Here is a 22,720-nt window from a genome sequence, read left to right as displayed (position 1 = left end):
CTCCAGCCTAGGAAACAAGAATGAAACTCAAAAAAAAAAAAAAAGAAAAAAGAAAGAAAAGAAAAGAAAAAGAAAGAAAAGGTGAGGCCAGATTGGGTCACAGTCTGGGTGGATGACAAGAAGTTCTGGTTTAGAAAGAAGGGGCGAGGGACAAGTGGTGTGGCTCACCAGAGTCCAGACCTGAGGTGCAGACAAGTGAACATGTGGGCTCTCAGGGGCACAGAGGACAGCGGAGGAAGGGGAACATGAGAGGGACACAGAGGAGAGGAGGGAGGGGAGAGAGGGGAGCAGAGGCGAGGAGGGAGGGGAGAGACAGGAGCAGAGGTGAGGAGGGAGGGGAGGGCCGGGAGCAGAGGTGAGGAGGAAGGGGAGGGAAGGGGAGCAGAGAGGTCCAATACTAACCCTGCGCAGTAGCAGCATCCAAGCTAGAGGGAAGAACCTCCGTTGGCAGAAGTCCAGGGGAAGGGCCAGTGGTCTCTCTAGTGGAGGTTCAGGACTGCACCAGCAGGGCCCAAGGAAAGAGCTCAAGGAAGCCCACAGTCCTAACAGTGGCTGGCTGGGGACATAGAGAAGGCCACCAGAGTTGGAAGAAATAGCCAGAAATGTTGAGAGAAAGTCATTCGTTGGCCCAAAGAGAGTAGTTTCTGTAAAAATATTTTTTAATGAAAAGAAGCAGCCAGATACAAAGGGTTCAAAAGAGAGGGAGGTGGTGAAGTCGAGGCCATGAGAGTGGGGGAGATGCAAGAGGGGACGGGGCACAAAGGCAGAATGGAGAGCACCTGAGACCCTCAGGGGGAGGGTGTCAGGCAGGTCTGTTGGCCTAAGGGAGAGGGCACTGTGGGGCTGGCAGGGCCCGTCGGAGTTGCCCTGCATTCCTCCAAATGTCAGGGCCCCTGTGCACCTGCCTTCATCTGACACTGAATGCGACCATCCAGGAAGGCAATGAAAAACTCACTTCCCCAGAACTGTGCCAGGACAGTGAAAACCTCTCCGACAAAAACTTCTCCCTGATGCCACCGGAAATTAAAAACCCCTTTGAAACAAATACTGCAAGAAGAGATGCAAAAAAAAAAATGCATCTTCAAGAGACAAAAAAAAAAAAAAAAAAAAAAAAAAAAAAAAAAAAAAAAAAGCTCTGGAGCCTGGACAAAGAAAAGAAAGTTAAGAATATGCAGAATAAAAGCTTCAGTAGAGAAAACAAAGAACAGATGCTGCTAAAAACCAGAACTAGGCAAAGATAGAGCAAAACACAGTGAAAAACATGAAAATGATGAGAAAGAAAACAATAGACCTGGAAGACAGACAAATAAAAGGACGTAACATGTTCATACACGATATTCCCAAAGAAGAGAACAGAACAAAGAGAAACCCCCAAAAATTAAAAATGCAAATATAGACAGAATAGAAGAAAACTAAAATAAAAGAAGACTTGAATCAGCGTGGTGAAGGGGAACACTACATCTCAAGAAAAAATTATACAGAATAAACATATTTGTGTAAAATCACAGGGTTTCACGAATAAATTATTCTATGAACTCCGGGAAAGAAAAAAAGTGAAGATTCAGTTGGCACCAGAGGATAGATAAGCCTAAACTTGTATTTTCTTCATGTCTACAGAGCATCCCCCCAAAGTGTTGCTCAAATGTAAAGAAAACAGACAGACATTCTCTAACATCCAAAGACTTCAGGAATGGCACCTCTGAGCTCAATTTGAGAAAACAACTTGACAAACTCCAGCCAAGCAAGAGACAAAGAAAAAAGACATTAAGTAATGATGATACACTACATTTAAATCCAGAACCATGGCTAAACTTCTACATAAATATTATTTACAGAGTAAAATTAATTTTATAAATTTCTCAGTGAAGAAATAATGATATAACAACAACAACAAAAACAACAAAACAGGAGGCGAGGCGGGAAACAGATACTTAAACTATCTCCTAGATACTTAAACTGATATATCAAGTACAGTTTGAGCATCCTTAATTTGAAAACCTAGAATCCGAGATGCTTTAAAATCTGAAACTTTTTGAGCCCCAACCTGATGCCACAAGTGTAAAATTTCACACCTGACTTCCTGTGGTGCATCAGTCAAAACACAGGTGCACAACTGTTTATTCAGCATTCCCAAGGGGTAAAAGACCCTCCATCCACCTTCAGTGGTGATATATCTTCTCTGCACATATCCAGATTCCCCCACACAAGCACACCCACAAAGGGTAACAAAATGGCATGTGTGCAGGCTAGACATGCCAACAGCGGGTTCCCCAAATGCCCCACATGAGCCAAAACTTGCCTGCATGACTCAACTGTTTTTTTTCTTATTCTCTGCTCTATGGTATAAAGATATTGCTGAAAATATTAAAAAGGGCTACAGATACCCCTTTGGGCAAACGTGATGAGAAAAAGAGAAAGCACTGATTTGTGGCACAGTGAGTCCAGCTGTTGGGGAAATAGGACCACAGTGTAAGTGTGAAATGTCTTAGAGAAGAGTGTGGTGTTGGGATGACCACCATACATGACCTGAAGAAACAGAAGGATAGACTGTTGAAGTTTTATGACAAAAATGATGACCATAAGCAAGTGACAAATGGGAAAACATAAAGATAAAAATAAAGATCTCATGTGTGTATTGAGAGAGAGGGTCTGTCAACATCACAATGAACACACATGCCATTTAATGCTATGCTGGTTATGAAACAAGCAGAGATCTGTCATAATGAACTGAAATTAAAGGGAACTGTCCAACAGTTATATTCAACAGGCAAGTTGCAGAAATTTAAGAAAAGACGTAACGCTAATTTTTTTTTTTAAAGATAGGATCTCACTCTGTTGCCCAGGCTGGAGTGCAGTGGCATGATCTTAGCTCATTGCAACCTCTGCCTCTTGGGTTCAAGCAATTATTCTGCCTCAGCTTCCCAAGCAGCTGGGATTACAGGCACTTGCCACCACGCCTAGCTAATTTTTATGTTTTTAGTAGAGACGGGGTTTCACCATGTTGGCCAGGTTGGTCTGGAACTCCTGACCTTGTGATCCACCTGCGTCGGCCTCCCAAAGTGCTGGGATTACAGGTGTGAACCACCACGCCCAGCCACAGTGCTAAATTTTTAAAGGTTTATAGTGATAAATCATCTGCTGGTCATGAAGCCGAAAAAAAAATCACTGATGACCTGATGAGTTTGCCAAGGCCATCACTAGTGAAAATCTGATGCCCGGAAAAAATCTATAATGTTGATGAAACATTACTGTTTTGGTGTTAATTTCAAAATACATGGACTACCGCTGATGACACAGCTCCTACAGGAGGGACGGAATGACTTTGCTGGGATGTGCAAATGCAGTAGGCATGTGTACACATAAGCTTGCTGTGATACGCAAAAGCCTGCATCCTTATTTGTAAGGAGTGCATTTCTTACCAGTTCATTATTTTGCTAACAAAAATGCACAGATCACCAGGAACATCTTTTCTGATTGGTTTCATAAACATTTTGTATCAGTGGCTCATGCTCACTGCAGGGAAGCTGGACTGGATAATTGCAAGATTTTGTTATTCCTTAACAATTGTTTTGCTCATCCTTCAGCTGAAATTCTCATAAAAAAATGTTTATGCCAAGTAATTTCCCACAAACACGACTTCACTGATTCAGCCACATGACCAAGGTATCCTTAGATTAACGAAGAATAAATAGAAAATCACCTTCTTGAGGAGCATGCTAGCAGCAGTAAACAGATGTGTGGTGGGGAAGGTTTTCAAAAGGAATTTAGCATGAAGGCTGTTATGTGCTGTTGCCAACTTGGAACACAGTGACCAAAGACACAGTCGTGCATGCCTGGCACAGCCTCTGGTGTGTAACTATGTTCAGTGATGATGATGAACAAGGTGGTGACTTAGAAGGATTCCATATGTCAAGTGAGAAAAAGATGATGTCTGACCTTACAGATGCAAGAAATCTACCTTGACAGTCCATCGGCAAGCTATAGGAAGTGGATATCCAATAAGTCTTTGACATTCATAATGAGGCTTCAGTTGTTCCTTCATCGACCAACGGTGAAACAGACAAAAGTTCTGAGTCAAGGTGATGGTGATAATAGTGATGCTGAGGATGACGTTAACACCACAGAAAGGATGCCTACAGGCGCCATGGCGAAAGTGTGTGATGGGTTTTTTGAAGGACTAGAGCAACACGAATTCATAACAGAGCAAGAAATCATGGCAGTTTATAAAAGCCAAGAGAGACTTCTAAGACGCACACACACAAATGTTACTGAGGCAGATGACTCTGGAGGAAACATTTAAGAACGCCATCCAGCAGAAAGCCTCCGCATCCCTAGATGACCCACTCCCTGGTCCTTCCCAACTGCTTCTGATGTTTCTTCTCACCCAAAAAAAAAATATTGCATACAGCAACCTTTTAATCAAAATGCAGCATCGTAGGTGGTGGCTGGAAGCAGCCATTGTTTGCTGCTGCTGTGGTTTAGAAGCTAGTGCAGGGGTTCCGGAGATGCTGCTGTGCTGCTGAGATACCCTGAACGTGATATTTTCTCGCTGTGTTAGTGGCATGTCATTTTTTACTGTTAAGTACTTATGTGTCAGTAAGTGTAAGAAAATGGTGGCTTATCAGTAGCACAGAAATCCAGAGTCAGGAATGACGGTGATGCCAGACAACCCCAGACTGTCCAGACCAGTGGCTGAGATAGTGGCACCTTTGCTTTCTAATGGTTCGATGTACACGAGCTTTGTTTCATGCACAAAATTGTATAAAACATTGTATAAAATTGCCTTCAGGCTATGTGTATAAGGTATATAAGAATCATAAATAAATTTTATGTTTAGATTTGGGTTCCATTCCTAAGATATCTCATCATGTATATGCAAATATTCTAAAATCTGGGAAAAAAAATGAAATCTGAATCATTTCTGGTCTCAAGCATTTTGGATAAGAGAAATACAACCTGTACTAGGAATTTTAGTAGTTCATACAATTATATAAAGATAACCACAGGAAGTTAAAAATATAGCATAAACTAAATTGGAAGGTTAAAAGGAAGGAAGTTAGGAGAAAGGATAAGAGAATAAGTTTCTTGGAGTTAGGAGAGATTATATAAAATCTAACACTTTTCATTAAGAAATAGAGACTACATTGTAAACATGCAAGCTATTAAAAATTACACACACACACACACACACACAGAGCTTATAGTAAACAAATGATCTTTAAAAAGACAAAATAAGATGACAAAAATAGAAAAAAAATTATATCAATAATACAAATGAGAAAACTCATATATTAATAGAAAAAAGTTCCCAGGGTTAAAATCCAAAACTTATCAATAGGCCACATACAGGACACGAGCTGCATCTGAACAAAGTGACTCAGAATAGAGAAAAGGAATGGTGGGAAAGGCAAAATAACAAGAAAACACACAAAAATGAAAAGAACAATCTACTATATGATCTAATATTTTTCTGTGACAAGTAATATTACATTAAAATGCTTAAAGCAAAAACTTCAAGAAATACAAGGATAAATATATCTGGACTTCAAGGAACAAACCAGCCTAGTGCTCTCTGAACTGTTCCAGAGAATACATAGAAAAGTAACACACCTGAACACTTTTTATAAAGTCAGCATAACAGTAGCACGTAAAGCTAATAGGCAGACACAAAGGGAAACTTTAGACCAATCACATTCAGAAATATCACTGTGAAAATTACAAACAAGTAGAATGGAACAGGACATCTTGAAAGCATAGCACCCTACAAACAGGGTTCATTTGAAGAAGAAAGGTTGGTCAACGCAAGGAACTCAATTTCGTAATTTGCTAATGAAATGGGTCATTGGATAAAAGCTACTTGGTTAGCTCTTCTGATTTTTTATATTAAACTTTTTAATCTAGAAATAATTGTAGATTCACATGCAGTTGTAAGAACTAATACAGAGAAAGCCCATGTGTCCCTTACTCAGTTTCCCCCATGGTAACATCCTACAAAACTCCAATATGGTACCACAACCAAGAGAGTGATGTCAATGCAACCAAAATAAAGAACATGCTTACCACCAGGTACGGTGGCTCACACCTGTAATCCCAGTACTTTGGAAGACCCAGGCAGGCAGATCACCTGTGCCAAGGAGTTTGAAACCAGCCTGAGTAACACAGAGAGACCCTATCTCTACAACAACAACAGAAAAATTAGCTAGACATGGTGGTGTGCACTGTAGTCCCAGCTACTCGGGTGGCTGAGGCAGGATAGCTTGAGCTTGGGAGGTGGAGGTTGTAGTGAGCCAAGACTGCGCCACTGCACTCCAGCCAGGGCCACAGAGTGAGACCCTGTATCAAAAAAATAAATAAATGAATAAATAAATAAAAAATAACAAATGCCCATCACAACAATCCCTCATGCTATCCTTTTTAAACCATACTTTCTTGGTATTTCCCGCCCACCCATCCCCATCCCTGACCGCTGGAAACCACCAACCTGCATTACTCCTATACCTTTGTCATTTTAAGAATATTACATGAGTGTAACCATACACTACATAACTTTGGGAATAGGCTGTTTTCACTGAGCCTAATTCTCTGCAGATTCACCTGAGCTGATGTGTGAACCAATAGTTCAGTTCTTTTTCATATCGAGTGTTATTCCGTGGTGTAGATGTACCACAGTTTATTTAACCTTTCACTCCTTTGAGGATATCTGGGTTGTTTCCAATTTTTGGCTATGATTAATAAAACTGTGATGAATATTTATGTACAGTTTTTGTGCAAGTGTAAGTTTTCATTTATCTGAGATGAGTATCAAAGTGTACAATTGCTGGCCTGTATAATGGCAGCATGATTTGTCTTACGAGAAAACGCCAAACTGGTTTCCAGAGTGGCTGGACCATTCTGCATTCTCACCAGCAATATACAAGTGACCCAGTTTCTCCACATCCTTGCCAGCATTTGGTGTTGTCACTATTTGTTGTTGTTGTTTTAGCCATACTGATAAGTTGTGTCATAATTTTTATCATGTTTTAATTTGCATTTCCCCAATGGCTAATAATATTGAACTTCTCTTCATGTGGTTATTTGCCAGCTTTAGCGCCTTTTCTTTGTCCATTTTGTAACTGGGTTCTTAATTTTTTATGCTGTTGAGTTTTAGGAGTTTTTTATATAGTCTAGATAAAAGTCTTTTTTTTTTTTTTTTTTTTTGAGACGGAGTCCCGCTCTGTCGCCCAGGCTGGAGTGCAGTGGCACGATCTCGGCTCACTGCAAGCTCTGCCTCCCGGGTTCACGCCATTCTCCTGCCTCAGCCTCCCGAGTAGCTGGGACTACAGGCGCCCGCCACCACGCCCGGCTAATTTTTTGTATTTTTAGTAGAGACGGGGTTTCACCGTGTTAGCCAGGATGGTCTCGATCTCCTGACCTCGTGATCCGCCCACCTCGGCCTCCCAAAGTGCTGGGATTCCAGGCGTGAGCCACCGCGCCCGGCTGATACAAGTCTTTGGTCAGATAGGTAGTTTATATATATTTCATTTCACTCAGTAGCTTATTTTTTCATCCTGTTCCCAGAGCAAAGAGTTTTAACTTTGATGAAATCCCATTTATCAAATTTTCGTTTTTGCTTTTGGCCTTAAGCCTAAGAATTCTTTGCCTATCCTAGGTCCCAAAGATTTTCACCTATTTTTTTTCCTAAGACATTTGTAGTTTTATATTTTACGTTTGGGTCTGCAATGAGATTGGAGTTGGTTTTTGTGTACAGTGAAGGCTGAGGTTCATTTTTTCTGCCCACAGATGTCCAGTTGCTTCAGCAGCATGGTTGAAAAGACCGCACTCCTCTTCAATCGCTTTTGTACCTTTGTCAATAGTCACTGCGAGATTTTTAATTACAGATTCAATTTTTTAATGGTTTTAGGACTAATCAGGCTGTCTAGTTCATCTTGTGGAGTTTGATCCTTTGGGGGGTGTGAAAATTTGGTCCATTTCTTCTCCATTGCCAAATTTTGGTCTGCCTGATACTGGTGACTCATGTATTGTCTCTTTTTTTTTTTTTTTTTTTTTATACTTTAAGTTCTAGGGTACATGTGCATAACGTGCAGGTTTGTTACATATGTATACTTGTGCCATGTTGGTGTGCTGCACCCATCAACTCGTCAGCACCCATCAACTCGTCTTTTACATCAGGTATAACTCCCAATGCAATCCCTCCCCCCTCCCCCCTCCCTGTGATACACTGTTGGTGGGATTGTAAACTAGTTCAACCATTATGGAAAACAGTATTGTCTCTTTTTATGTAAGTCAGTCTTGCTAGAGATTTACCAATGTTATTTTTTTTTCAAAGAACCAGATATTTGCTTTATTGATTTTTTTTTAAATTACTTTCCTATGTGCAACTTCACTGATTTCTGCACTTATTATTTAGCTTCTTCTGCTTGTTTGGGGTTTGTTTTGTTCCTTTTTTTCTCATTTCTTAAGAAAGAAACTTAGAAAACTGATCTGAGATTTTTCCTCTATTCTAATGTAAGCATTTATAAATTTATAAAATTTACTCAGTTGCATCCCACATGTTTTTATATGTTGTGTTTTTATTTTCCTTCAGTTCTATGTATTTTTTAAAATTTCCTTTGAGACTGCATCTTTGACCCATGAATTATTTTGAAGCATTTTGTTTACATTCTAAGTGTGTGGAGATCTTCCTGTTGTCTTTCTGTATTGGTATCTAGTCTGATTCCATTATGGTCAGAGAACATATTGTGCGTGATTTCAGTTGTTTTAAACTCGTTGCAGTTTGCTGGAAGGCCCAGGCTATAATCTGTCTTGGTTAATGCTCCATGGTTGCTTGAAAAACTAAGTGTTTGCTGCTGCTGCTGAGTGGAATGCTCACTTAGATACCATCAGTTGGCTGTATTGTTCTGGCTTTTTTCTAAGAGTTCTTTCTATTGCTGAAAGTGGAAGACTGAAGGCTCCAAGTATAACCTGAGGGTTTATTTTTCCCTTAGGTTCTCACTGCTTTTGTTTCATGTATTCTGAGGTTCTGTGTTTGGTGCATGCACATTTAGGATTTTTATGTCTTCCTGGTGGATCAATCATTGTGTTAATATGGACTGTCTCTCTTGGTCTCTAGTAATTTTCTTTGATCTCAAGTCTCCCTTACCTGACATTAATAGAGCTACTCCTGATTTTTTTTTTTTTTTTTTTTTTTTTTTGAGACAGAGTTTCAATCTTGTTGCCCTGACTGGAGTGCAATGGTGTGGTCTCAGCTCACTGCAACCTCTGCTTCCTGGGTTCAAGTGATTCTCCTGCCTCAGGCTCCCAAGTAGCTGGGATTACAGGTGCATTCCATCACATCCGGCTACTTTTTGTATTTTTAGTAGAAACAGAGTTTCACCATGTTGGCCAGGCTGGTCTCAAGCTCCTGACCTCAAATAATCCACCTGCCTCAGCCTCACAAAATGAAGTAATTACCTGCATGAGCCACCATGCCCAGCCTACTCCTGATTTTTTTAAATTAATGTCTGTATGATATGTCTTTTCCCACCCTTTCTTGGCATATATTTATTTGTGTTTAATCTATTTAGGGTCTGTTCAGCTTACAGAATCTGTAAGTTTATGTTTTTCATCAGATTTGGGGATTTTTCAGCCATTGTGTTCTGGAGTATTTCTTCGGTCCCAATTCTCTGTCTCCTCTTTCTCTGGGACTCCAGTGACACAAATGTCAACCCTCTTGTTACTGTCACGTGGCTGTCTCAGGCTTTGTTCTCAGCCGTTGTTATTCTGTCTTCCCTCTGTCGTTCAGTTGGGGTAATTCAGCTGATTATTCTCAAGTTCACTAACTCTATTCTCAGTCATTTTCATTCTACAATCGAGTCCATCTAGCAAAGTTTTTATTTTGCTTGTTGTATTTGTTAGTTCTCCAATTTTCTTCAGTTCTTTTTTGTAACTGCTGCTTATTTGCTGAGATTTAAAAAAAATTGTTTCAAGAGTATTTGTAACTATTTGTTGAAGCATTTTTATGATGTCTGCTTTAAGATCCTTTTCAAGTATTTCCAGCATCAGCTTCATCTCACTGTTAATGTCTGTTGATTTTCTTTTCTCATTGAACTTGTGATTTTCCTGGTTCTTGATAAGACAAGTCATTTTCTATTATCTTCCAGACATCTTGAATGTCATATGATGAGACTCTGGATCCTATTTAATCTTTTTGTAGTGTGAGAGTTAGGTGGGTGTGTGTGTTTAGCTTCCTACTGGGCCCCCCAGCAGAGGTGGAGTTCCAACTCACAGTGCCACTCTGCAGCCTTAAGGGCCAGCTGTTCAGCCCCTGCCAGCCCCATGGATGCTTTTCTGACTCTCACTGCCTTAATGCCTCTGAGTTTGGGTTAATATCAGCTCTCCACTGGGCCCAGCTGCTACCAGGAAGCAGGGAGGGGATGGCTGACTCACCCTGCTTTGTTGCTACAGGATGGGGGCAGAAGCTCAGCTCCCCATGGGGGCCCACCGACACCAGTGTGGAGGATGAGGTACAGAAGTCACAGCTATCCACCCATCCCCAACTTCTCTCAGGGTCACTGCTATTGGGCGGTTGTGGAGGTGCAGGTCCTCACTAGACCTCATGACACCCAGAGTCAGGGAAGGTGGCAGCTCCCTAGCCCCAGCCTGTGCTTGGCACTCAGTCTTGATTCCAGGTGGGGTTGGAGACTCAGTAGCAGTGAGACCCCACTATTAGTACTCCAAGGTAGGGTGAGACTTGGAGCACTGTCTGCTTCTGCTGGGCAAGGAATGAAAAATCAGCTCCTAGATGAGTCCCACCAGTGTACCCCAGCAGAGAAACTGGGAAGTCTCCTGCTCTCACCCAAAGGGAAATGGAAGGTCACGTCCCTGCTGGACCTTCTCACACCACCTCACACACCCTGCACAGGGGAATCTGAGCAGGCTGCCTGCTGCTCAGAGGCAGGGTGTGTGGAGAGTGGCATGGAAGATCAACGTCCCACTCTGCCTCTTGAAAACTAGGGGACAGAGGAGGTGCAGGTTTTCTATTAGTGTTTGGCTAGAGCGGGGTGGGTATCCCCAAAAAGGTTTTCTACCATTTATTAGGCTGCCCTATTCGGGATCCTTTTTTGGGGGAACGCGTGCTTTTTTCTTGGAGTGCCTTTTTGGTCTGTGCTTGTTTTCAGGTCAAGGCTGGAAGTACTAGGAACCCAGGGGATTCCCTGTTGTGTCCGTCCTGAGGCCCTGGACAGCCACCTTCTTCCTCCCACTCTCCAGAGTCTGCCCTTGCTTGGTGCTTGTGTATGTCCAGAGACACTGTGTTGCAAGAAGGAGTACCTGGGAAAAACGGGGCTGCTCGATCTAGGTGGACCAGGAAGTCTTTACTCCTCAGACTTTGTTGTTGTTTTTTGTTTGTTTTTGTTTTTTATTTATTTATTTATTTTTGAGACAGAGTCTCGCTGTGTCGCCCAGGCTGGACCGCAGTGGCCGGATCTCAGCTCACTGCAAGCTCCGCCTCCCGGGTTTACGTCATTCTCCTGCCTCAGCCTCCCGAGTAGCTGGGACTACAGGTGCCGCCACCATGCCTGGCTAAATTTTTTTTTTTTTTTGTATTTTGTTTTTTTAGTAGAGACGGGGTTTCACTGGGTTAGCCAGGATGGTCTCAATCTCCTGACCTTGTGATCCGCCCGTCTCGGCCTCCCAAAGTGCTGGGATTACAGGCTTGAGCCACCGCACCGGGCCTACTCCTCAGACTTTGAAAACCAATTTGTAAAATGCAATATCCATCCTGGCCTCAAGCATTTAACAGTGGTAGTAGTAGTAGTAGTAGCAGTAGTAGTAGTAGTAGTAGCAGTAGTAGTAGCAGTAGTAGTAGCAGCAGTAGCAGTAGTAGTAGTGGTAGTAGCAGCAGTAGTAGTAGCAGCAGTAGTAGTAGTAGTAGTAGCAGTAGTAGTAGTAGCAGTAGTAGCAGTAGTAGCAGTAGCAGTAGTAGTAGTAGCAGTAGTAGCAGTAGTAGTAGTAGTAGCAGTAGTAGCAGTAGTAGCAGTAGTAGTAGTAGTAGCAGTAGTAGTAGTAGCAGTAGCAGTAGTAGCAGTAGTAGCAGTAGTAGTAGTAGCAGTAGTAGTAGTAGCAGCAGTAGCAGCAGTAGCAGTAGTAGCAGTAGTAGCAGTAGCAGTAGTAGTAGTAGCAGTAGTAGTAGTAGTAGCAGTAGTAGCAGTAGTAGTAGTAGTAGCAGTAGTAGTAGTAGCAGTAGCAGTAGTAGTAGTAGCAGTAGCAGTAGTAGCAGTAGTAGCAGTAGTAGTAGTAGCAGTAGCAGTAGTAGCAGTAGCAGTAGCAGTAGTAGTAGTAGCAGTAGTAGCAGTAGTAGTAGTAGTAGCAGTAGTAGCAGTAGCAGTAGTAGTAGTAGTAGCAGTAGTAGCAGTAGTAGCAGTAGTAGCAGTAGCAGTAGTAGTAGTAGTAGCAGTAGTAGTAGTAGTAGCAGTAGTAGTAGTAGCAGTAGCAGTAGTAGTAGTAGCAGTAGCAGTAGTAGCAGTAGTAGCAGTAGTAGTAGTAGCAGTAGTAGTAGTAGCAGTAGCAGTAGCAGTAGTAGTAGTAGCAGCAGTAGCAGTAGTAGCAGTAGTAGTAGTAGTAGTAGCAGTAGTAGCAGTAGTAGCAGTAGTAGCAGTAGCAGTAGTAGCAGTAGTAGTAGTAGCAGTAGCAGTAGTAGCAGCAGCAGCAGTAGTAGTAGTAGTAGTAGTAGTAGTAGTAGTAGTAGTAACAACAGAATTTTGGATATTTCCTCAGGAACATCAAAATGTTCATCTCAAATTGAAACCAGAACCGCTCTTAGTAGGAAAACCAACTAAATACCTTCCTTAAAGCTCAGAACACGCAAGGCTACCCAAAGCAGCACCGCCATTTAACATTTTTCAGGAAGTGCTAATTGATGCAATAAGAAAACAGAGTTACATGGTAGAAAGTGAGCAGCGTCTCGTTATTTGCTTGTGATGTGCAAATACAGCTGAAAACGCAATTGAAATAGAAATTTAATAAACTTAACATAAAGGCTGTTAACACACCATACTCTTATGCCAATGCTAATTAATACAAAATTAATACACCACACTCTTATGCCAATATTGCTACAGTCTAAAAGTTTGAGTACCCACAAAATGCAAATGTTATGAATCCTAACTCCCAAGAGATGGTAGTAGGAACTAGGGTGTCTGGAGTGATTGGATCATCAGAGCAAAGCCCTCACAAATGGAACTGCGTGACCTCTTGTCCCTTCCACCATGTGAGGACACTGGGAGAAGGTGTCATCTACAAACCAAGAAGCGGCCCTCACCAGACACCGAATCTGCCAACACCTTGATCTTAGACCTGCAGCCTCCAGAACGGTGAGAAATAAGTTTTCTTTGTTTACAAGCTACTCAAGCTTATGGCATTTAGTTACAGCAATCGTAAGGGAATAAGACAGATGATAACCTACTATAAATAGATGAAGGAAGAAAAGACAAAAAAAACCTCTAGGAATAAATTTAACAAGAAACCTGCAAAACTACATTAAGAAAACTTTAATATCCTACTCAAGTACAGAAAAGGAGACTTGAGTACGTGGCAAGATATATCTTATTCTTGGAGAAGAACTCTATTTTCAGAAGACTTGCTGTATTAATAATTTTTAGAAACCTTGATGTGATCCTAATAAAATAACAGCAGGAACTTGACAAGCTAATGCTAGAGTTTATATGGAAAATAAACATAAAATTACAGCCATGAGAAGTCATAAAAGGCAGGAGAATGAAGAGCTAGTTGTCACGGGGCAGGAACTGCTGTTCCCACCACAGTGGAGAGAAGAAATGGAGTTTATACTTCTCGTCTCAGGGAGTAAAAGGAACCCACTCATCATTTCTACCGTGGAGTATAGACACTGGCTTTCATCTTCCCAAGGTGGAGTCGAAGAAACTAGGTTTATCCTTCTGACTACGGAGTGACCGGGATAGGGTTTCTCCTCCCTCCTGAAAAAACTGTAAGCCTGGACAAAATAGGTGAAACGATGGTTTTCAAGACAGTGGACAGTAGGTGAGGAAGGACAGTGATCGCTGTGGGCTGGGAAGCAAACAAGGTATCCCTGGGGCTGCCTCCAGATCAGCTCTAGAGAATGTCCTGCCGCACAGCCCGGGAGCTGGAGATGGATTCTGGAGAGGCCAAAGGGGCCGGCGTGAGCGAGCAGAGCCCTGAGAGGAGCACAGTGCACAGAGAGAACATTCTGGAGAACGTGCAGAGGCTCCCCTTGGGTTTGGAGCTGAGAACCCATATGTGCATGTGTGTGGGGAAACCCATGAGAACTGGAGGAGGCAACGTCCAGGCACACAGGGGTGGTGCAGCTCCTACTGCCGCCGGCTGAGTGGACGCCACCCTCATGGGCGCTGGGTAAGCACTCAGAAGGGCTGTTTCGCCTCAGGAAGGGGCAAGAGTAGCCCTAGACTCGATTCTGCTCAAGTCCCAAATAGCAAAGAACCCAAAGGAGTAAACTTTCTTTGCAGTTTAACCCCCTTCCAGAACAGAGCTCAAGAATATTTATAGGAAGACTGAGATGCTCAGCGCCCTGCAAGGTAAAGTCACAAAATCTGAGCATATCCCCAACTTCAAACGCTGGCATAGCCCAGACGCCCTTCAGCACGCGACAGACCCACACACTTGATATATCCACACAGTGCAACTCTATCGACCACACAAGGACCAACCTGTCAATGCACACAAGCTTGTCAACGACTCCCCAAGGCAGGTGTTGGTGAAAGAAACTGGTCACAAAGGCTGCCTATTGTGTGATTCCATGTATGTGCTATTCTCATTTTCAGTAATTAAAACTATGGTGGAGGAGAACGGATCGGCGGGGGGCGGTGAGCGGGGGGTGGTGTGTGACCATAAAGAAACAGCTGAGGCTGGGCACAGTGGCTCACTCCTGTAATCCCAGCACTTTGGGAGGCCGAGGTGGGTGGATCATTTGAGGTCATGAGTTCAAGACCACCCTGGCCTAGATGGTGAAACCCCATCTCTACTAAAATTAGCTGGGCATCGTGGCGGGTGCCTGTGATCCCAGCTACTCAGGAGGCTGAGGCAGCAGAATCGCTTGAACCTGGGAAGTGGAGCTTGCAGTGAGCCGAGATAGCACCACTGCACGCCAGCCTGGGTGACAGAGCAAGATTTCATCCAAAAAAAAAGAAGAAGAAGAAGAAAGAAAAAGAAAAAAAGAAAAGAAATAACACAAAGGATTTGGGGCAGGTGGAGTCGTGGACCTGTGGTGGTGATGGTAACTAATGATGTGTTTCCATGCATGGAACTGCAACTAAAATCAAATCTGTATGACTATATGATGATTTTAAAAATTAAGAAAAGAAAAAGTGTTCATGCTGTGTTTCTCGTTACAGACATTTCTAGAAAATGAAAACGAGTCTGTGATGTGAGGAGCAGATCAGCCATTGCCTGTGGATGGGGCACTGGAGGAGAAGGGCAGCCAGAGGCAGGACAGGTGGGTCCCCAAGGGGTCCAGGAGAGTGGGGTGGCAGGAAGAGTGCTCGTGGTCATGACTGGACAGATGGCTTCACCTGTGTATGTCTACACAGGCATCAAATGTCCCAAACGGCACACTTTAAATGTGTGCAGTTGTCAACTACACTTCGATAGAGCTGTTAAATTTTTCTAGGCTCTCAGATGCTCCGATACAGGGCAAAGTGCTTAAAAACAATGGACAGCTCCCTGGGGACAGCAGCCGCAGCTCCTGCTCTCCACGCCACCCTCAGCCCAAGCGCAGGGCACGTCGGGGCGTGAGAACAGGATGTGTGGCTGTGCACAAGTGTGTACACATGCACACAGTCACACACACCACACATGCACAATCACACACACTCCACACACCCCACACACCACACACACAACCACACACACCACACAATCACACACAGCACACACAATCACACACACCACACACAATCACACACACCGCACACACCCCACACACACAACCACACATACCACACACAATCACACACCACACTCATGCAAACACATGACACACAATTGCAGAACACCACACATACCCCACACACTCCACACATACACACCACACACAATCACACATATGCACACACAATCACACACACCACACACATGCACAAACATGACACACATTATCACACACACCTCACACACCACACACATACCACACACAATCACACACACCATACACAATCACACATACCACATACATACACATGACACACAATCACACAGACCCCACACATACATACCACACACCATCACACCACACACACTTCACAAACCACACACAATAACACACACTACACGTACACACACTCCACAATCATACATACCACAAACACACCACACAGCCCACACATACACACTGCACACAATCACACCACACTCATACAAACACATGGCAATCACACACCACACAAGCCCCACACACCCCACACACCTCACACATACACACTATAATCACACACACCCCACACACACACACAAACATGACACAATCACACACACCTCACACACCACACACATACACATCACACACAATCACACACAACACACATATACACATGACACACAACCACACACACCCCATGCACCACACACAATAACACACACTACACATATACACCACAAACACACATACCACCAACCCATACACCCCACATACACACATACCACAAACGCCTCACACACCCCACACATACACACACCGCACTCACACGCCACACATACCACATGCATGCACAAATATGACACACAATAACACAGACCTCACACACCACACACATACACAAAACACACAGTTACACACACCTCACACATACACACTACACTCAATCACACACACTCCCATAGCCCATACATACACACCACACCCAATCATACACCACACATTCTCATAGTGAGCAGATATCTTGCCCCACCTACACTTTACACACCCTACAGAAACCTCTCACACCCCACACCACACATCCTCTCACAGTGACCACACAAACCCAACACACCCTATGCCCCTCCCACCCTACACACCCAACATACACCCTACACGCACCCTCCCATGCACCTGCACAATCCCCATAGTGGAGGAGACCTTGTACAACCACCCTGACAATTCCCCCTTCTCACACCCATTGCTGTCCCCCTTATCTCCGTCCATGGTTACCCGGTGGCCTGGCTCTGCCCTCAAATGCCATGGCTCCCATTTCCCTTGGAATAAAGTCTGCAAAGATCCCATAACAGGGGAAAGCTCTTTCCCTGCACGTGAATGTGCATTGAAGGCTGTAGCCAACAGCAGCCAGCTGTCACGATGGCCGGCCAAGGATGCCAGCCTACCTGAGGGGACACACAGAATCCCCAAAACCCAAGGAGATGAAGAAGTTGGCCAAGAGGGTGTGGAAGAAAGGAGCAAGGGCAAGAATGTGGGGAGAATAAGGACCCCCAGACCACTGGCCAAAGAGGTGGGGAGTGAAGTTGGCAGAGGGGCTCCAGGATCAAACTCATACCAGGCAGTGCCAGGCTGTGGGCAGAGGGTGCAGACCCACTGTGTGGGCCTCAGAAAGCCCCAGACCACTCTGCAGTCCAACTCCCCATGACATTTCCAGTGATTCTTTTTAACAAACATTGAAATAGACAACTGTGTTATTTTGCAAACCTGGTTTGGGCTGGGGTCTGAGATGTTTGTTTTAATCTGCTTAGTTGAACAAGGAAGATGAGAGCTTCCTTTTCTAATTGACTCTTCACTGGAGGGCAATTAACCTCAAGAATGTTTACTGCAGGGGAACTACAACGTCTCTTAGATATAGTAATTTGAAGGATGGGTCTATGTTAGATTAAAAATCTTTCTGTGTTTGCCATTACCCTCTCTAAACACGGGAAGGCCCTATATTGAGGATCTCAGATTTGGTATAATTAACTTTTAAGGGCTTGAACCTGTCTGGATGTGTAATTTCTTCCCAGAACATTTGGGAGCTATTATGTAGCCCATGATATCATTAACATAATTATTGTCAGCACTTCGCGTGCAGTTTCTCCATCTTCGAGCTGAAGTTGCATACATAATCATTTCTCCGCCTGTTGGTCACATTGCTTTCCTATGTTCCTCAGACACTGGACATGGATCCCTGTTTCCTACAGAACAGAGTCCACTCTCCTCAGCACAGGGCTCGAGGCCCTGGGGTCTCCTGTGGTTCTACCTCTCCCTAGTGAAGAATCATGCACCAGAGATCCAAGGAAGCCCATTTCTGTGACAGGTCACATGCATTCCCCGGCCTGGAAGGCCCCTCTTCCCACATACTGGTTACTGCTACATCTCACGGCAGAGTTCAGACATCACCCCCTGCAGAAGCCCTCCAAGATTCCCACACTGCGATTCACACAGGATTGGCTCTGACCCTGGAGAGATGGAGTTGCAGGTCTGAGGAGAGCTCATTGAAGTTCTAGGTCCGAGGGGGCTCTGTGGGCACTGTAGGGCTGAGTTAGGCCCCCACTCCTGCCGGCTCACAATTAGTTTTTGGACAGGACCGCTGCCCACTCTCAGCCGAACTTCCTCCTGACATCAGCGCCATGGTCCCATCAGGAAGCAGTTAGGTGAGTACTCATGCACAGTGATGACTGGGGTTAGGCTGAGTGTCGATTTGCAGGGTGCTGTGCTATGGATCAGGCTTACGTTCAGCCACTGTTGTGGACAGAAAACAAAAATAGTTTGATTCCTTGCCTTTTGGAGCATTTTGCTATGGCAAGTTAGCCTTCAGTTCACAATTTTAGGGATTCCTCACTAGCAAAGAGAAGCTACTTTTAGTCACTGGTGAAGGTCTTTAGGAGTGTTGGGTTATTGATGTTTATAAGGTCAATGAAGAGAAAAAAGAAGGAGGCAGGATCTGTGGCCTGGCGTTAGTGTCCAGCCCACAGTGAATCCAGGTGGCAGATGCTATTGGCTCATCACCCAGTATCCCCATACTCTACTCTCTGAGGCCCTGGCCCCTGACTTCTGTGCACTTTGCTTCCAAAGGCTTTGTGCCTATGAACTCCAGAGAACTCCTGGAAGTGTGTATCCAGGAGTTATGTCCACAGTCAGCCACTGACAACAGGTGCAGGGGTTTGGAGGCCTTGCTTTCTAACCTGGAGGCAGGACACACTCTGAGGTACAATTCTCCCTCCAGAGCTCCCACAGGACCAGGCTGAGGTTGGGTCTCCAACTGAAATCGCCCTCTCTAACTTCCTCCCCTCCCCTTCCCTGCTTCCCCTCAATGTTGCCAGTTTCTCCAGAGGCCACTTTTTAGGTGAATTTCTCGCTTGCATGCTGCATCTCAGGGTCTGCTTGTACCAAATACAATCTGAGATTCCTGAGCCAGTGGTGAGAGGCAGCTGACAATGACCTGCAGGGGAAGTTCCACACCTAAGCATAAGCCCGGAGCGCCAGGGCCAGGAGCGGGAGTCTTGATTCTGGGTCTTGTGTTGGAAACTAGTGCAGCTGAAGGTGTGTGACCGGACCCCCAGGACCCTGGAATGGGTCTACCCCATAAATATCAAAATGCATGCCAACTGAAAAAAAAATCACAAATGTATAAAGTTAGAAAGGAGACTTTATTTCTTATAAAGGTTTACAGGCTGCAAGGTAGCCATCCTGACAGGCTGGGAAATGTAGCCTCCAGCAGAGACTCAAAAGCAGGCACTTCAAAGGAGTGGGTGGGGTGGGGCATATGCTTCATGCTGAAGAGATTGGCTGAACACACACATTCAACAGGCTGCAGGAAGAGCCATGAGCATTCACCAACGGGGTCCTGATGAATAGCATTGAACAAACATGCTTGTGACATGCAATGCGCGTTCACTGTGGGGTGGAGACATCGAAATGCATTACAATTAGGCCCTGTACATCCAAAGGTGAAGCAGGGACGGGAAGGCAACTCCACAGGTAGCCTCTGTAACCACCAGAACCAGTCCCTGGTCAGTGGTCTGTTACTAGGAAAACGTTACTGAAATGAGTCTCTTGTCCAATCACAGCCATGGTCTGGTGGAGCAGGGGATCAGAGAGTCAGTGTCTGGCAGGGGGTGACCTGCCCCTGGTTTAATGTTTATCTCAAAGTGACTGTGCCTTTAGCTGCTAGAGAAAAAGTGAAAAAATCTCGAGGCAGTTAGAACAGTTTATTTTTTAAGTGTAGGGTGTGTGACAGGCTTTGCCTGTCGTGATCTTAGATTCTGTGTACAATTTGATATCTTGACACAAAGAATCCATCCACTAGTATTTCTTTTTTTTTCTTTTGAGGTGGAGTCTCACTGGATCACCCAGGCTGGAGTGCAGTGGCATGATCTCAGCTCACTGCAACCTCCACCTCCCGGGTTCAAGCGATTCTCTTGCCTCAGCCTCCTGAATAGCTGGGATTACAGGCACCCACCACCATGCCTAGCTAATATTTGTATTTTTAGTAGAGATAGGATTTCACCATGTTGGTCAGGCTGGTCTCAAACTCCTGTCCTCAGGTGATCTGCCCCCATCAGCCTCCCGAAGTGCTGGGATTACAGGCATGAGCTACCGTGCCTGGCCCATCCACCAACCTTATTATCTCTATTTTAACACTAATGCTGATCAGTTGTTGTGTCTAAACCACAAAAGAGAGGGGGTATAAAGAAGCATGCCATGGCTGGGAACTCAATTTTAAGGTTTTCCTGGGGTCCCCTTGGCCAAGATGGGGGTCTTTTCCATGGTTGGGGTGCTTATGATTTTATTTTTAGTTCTCAAGTCAGACTTGCAAGGGGAAATGCAGGGCTGGATCACCAATCCACTCTCGTAGCAAGTCCTGAGTTGCAGTCCAGGCCTTGCCTTACTCGGACCAAGTCACTGAGTCCCATGGCCTCGTGCTCCTCACGGCTGTGCACCTTTCCTAACCCACTGGACACTAGGAGAGTAGAAGAGGATCAGAATGTCAGAGTGAACCTCATGCATGATATATTTATAAATGACTAAATTAAAAATTTCAGGTGGCTGTACTAAGGGAAACGTTCTATAATGTGACTCAGGAGGTATGATAAGGTCTGTAATTTGGAGGGAGAGAGGAAAATGTGTTTCCTTCAGAGCAGGGCCGAGGGCCGAGGTTGCTGTCACACCATCGAGGTTGGGAGTTGGAAGTCAAAATCCCCCACAGGAAGCCTGAGAGCAGATGACACCCTCAGGTTCCAGACTCCATGCTGAATAAAGCGGATGGAACTCAGCCCTCGAGTCTTGCCAATAAGGAAGGCAAGGCCCACAGTGACACAGCGACTTGGCTGAGCTCACACAGCACAGTGCCTAGACTCTGAGCTACAACCTGGGATTCCCAGTGCAGGTCTCCTCCCATGTGCTGGGCTGAATTTGCACCTGGTGGAAGATGGAGGGTCTTTCCTTAGGGGAGCCTGGGGTGGGAGATTGGACACAGCAGGGGATCTCCATTGCACAGATAAGAACAGCAAGAAAAGGACTCTGACACCTCTGCTTCCCTGGTGCCTACAGGCTGTGTGTTCTGATGGTACAGAGGGGCTGTGTGACCTGCCCAAGTCTCCTGCTCATGTTTTGGGTCACTTAGAGTGGCTTGGCCAGCATGTCAGGCAGATAAACAACCCCTCAGTTTACTTTCCCACCCTAGTTCAATGTGGAGAACATTTCTGTTTCCATTGGGCTAAGCACATTCTAGCAATAAGCTTTCCCCACCAGGCATCCAGGGACTTTTTCCCAAGGCGCGACACTGTTTAGACAGCGGCTCTGAACCATGCTATTTGCAGGCCGATGGTTAGCTGTTTGTTTCTTTGTTTAGTGTCCTTAATTTCTGGCTCTGTGACTTTTGTCTTCTTGTTATACCTTGTAATCATTTTGATTATAGCTCTTGCACCAACTTTTCATATAAGCTTGTCTCTAACATTCACAGGCAATTCAGTTACTTACATTGCTTAAAAATGTCATTGCCTCATTTGGTTGCCAGTGGCTCCTCCAGTCAGTTTTCTGGGCATTTGATTTCCAGGAGGAGGGTGTGGGACTCCCTGGGAACCACAAGAGGACAGAGCTGTGTTCTGTCAGCCTGTGAGTCTCACCCACTTGGACTTGCAGGCACCAGCTGCAAGGGAAGAAGGGGTTCATTTGAGTGGAGAAAGCTGTGAAGGAAGAGCCAAGAGGCAAGCATCCTTGACCTCTGTCAGACCAGACCCTGAGCGCAGATACCCAGCTCTCCCTGCCTCCCCTCTGAGCACCTGAGCCACCCCAAGGAATCTCTGGGCTTCCTTCTCAACGTTTAAGAATGGCAGTTCCCAGAGTCATTACCCTCCCCCACAGATACTATGAGACTACAGAAATAAGAAGGAGACTATTCAACAGATACTGAATGAGTTACTACTATTTTCCCAGCAATGTTGTAAGCACTTAACTCAGATCATCATTTCAGTAACCCCACAAAGTGAGCAGCATTCTTGTGCACATTGTACCAATGGGAAGATGAAGGCTTAGAGAATGTAGTTATGAGCAAGGTGTTCCTGCCACAAAGAGATAAGGCTACACATATTGGAATCTGGAGTCTGAGCTCAGATTTACAGGGACACCTGCTCCTAATGACTGTGACAAGCTATGTAAAATTGTATCACTTCAACTGGACCAGAAAGTGACATGCAAAAGACTGAAGGAGAATGTGCTGGCTACTGTTATTTTTTTTTTAAACTATCTTTGCAGCTTTGATAAGGCATTGCATTA

This window comes from Theropithecus gelada, chromosome 12 (assembly GCF_003255815.1).
Source record: "Theropithecus gelada isolate Dixy chromosome 12, Tgel_1.0, whole genome shotgun sequence".
Taxonomy (NCBI): domain Eukaryota; kingdom Metazoa; phylum Chordata; class Mammalia; order Primates; family Cercopithecidae; genus Theropithecus; species Theropithecus gelada.
This window is presented reverse-complemented; position numbering follows the sequence as displayed.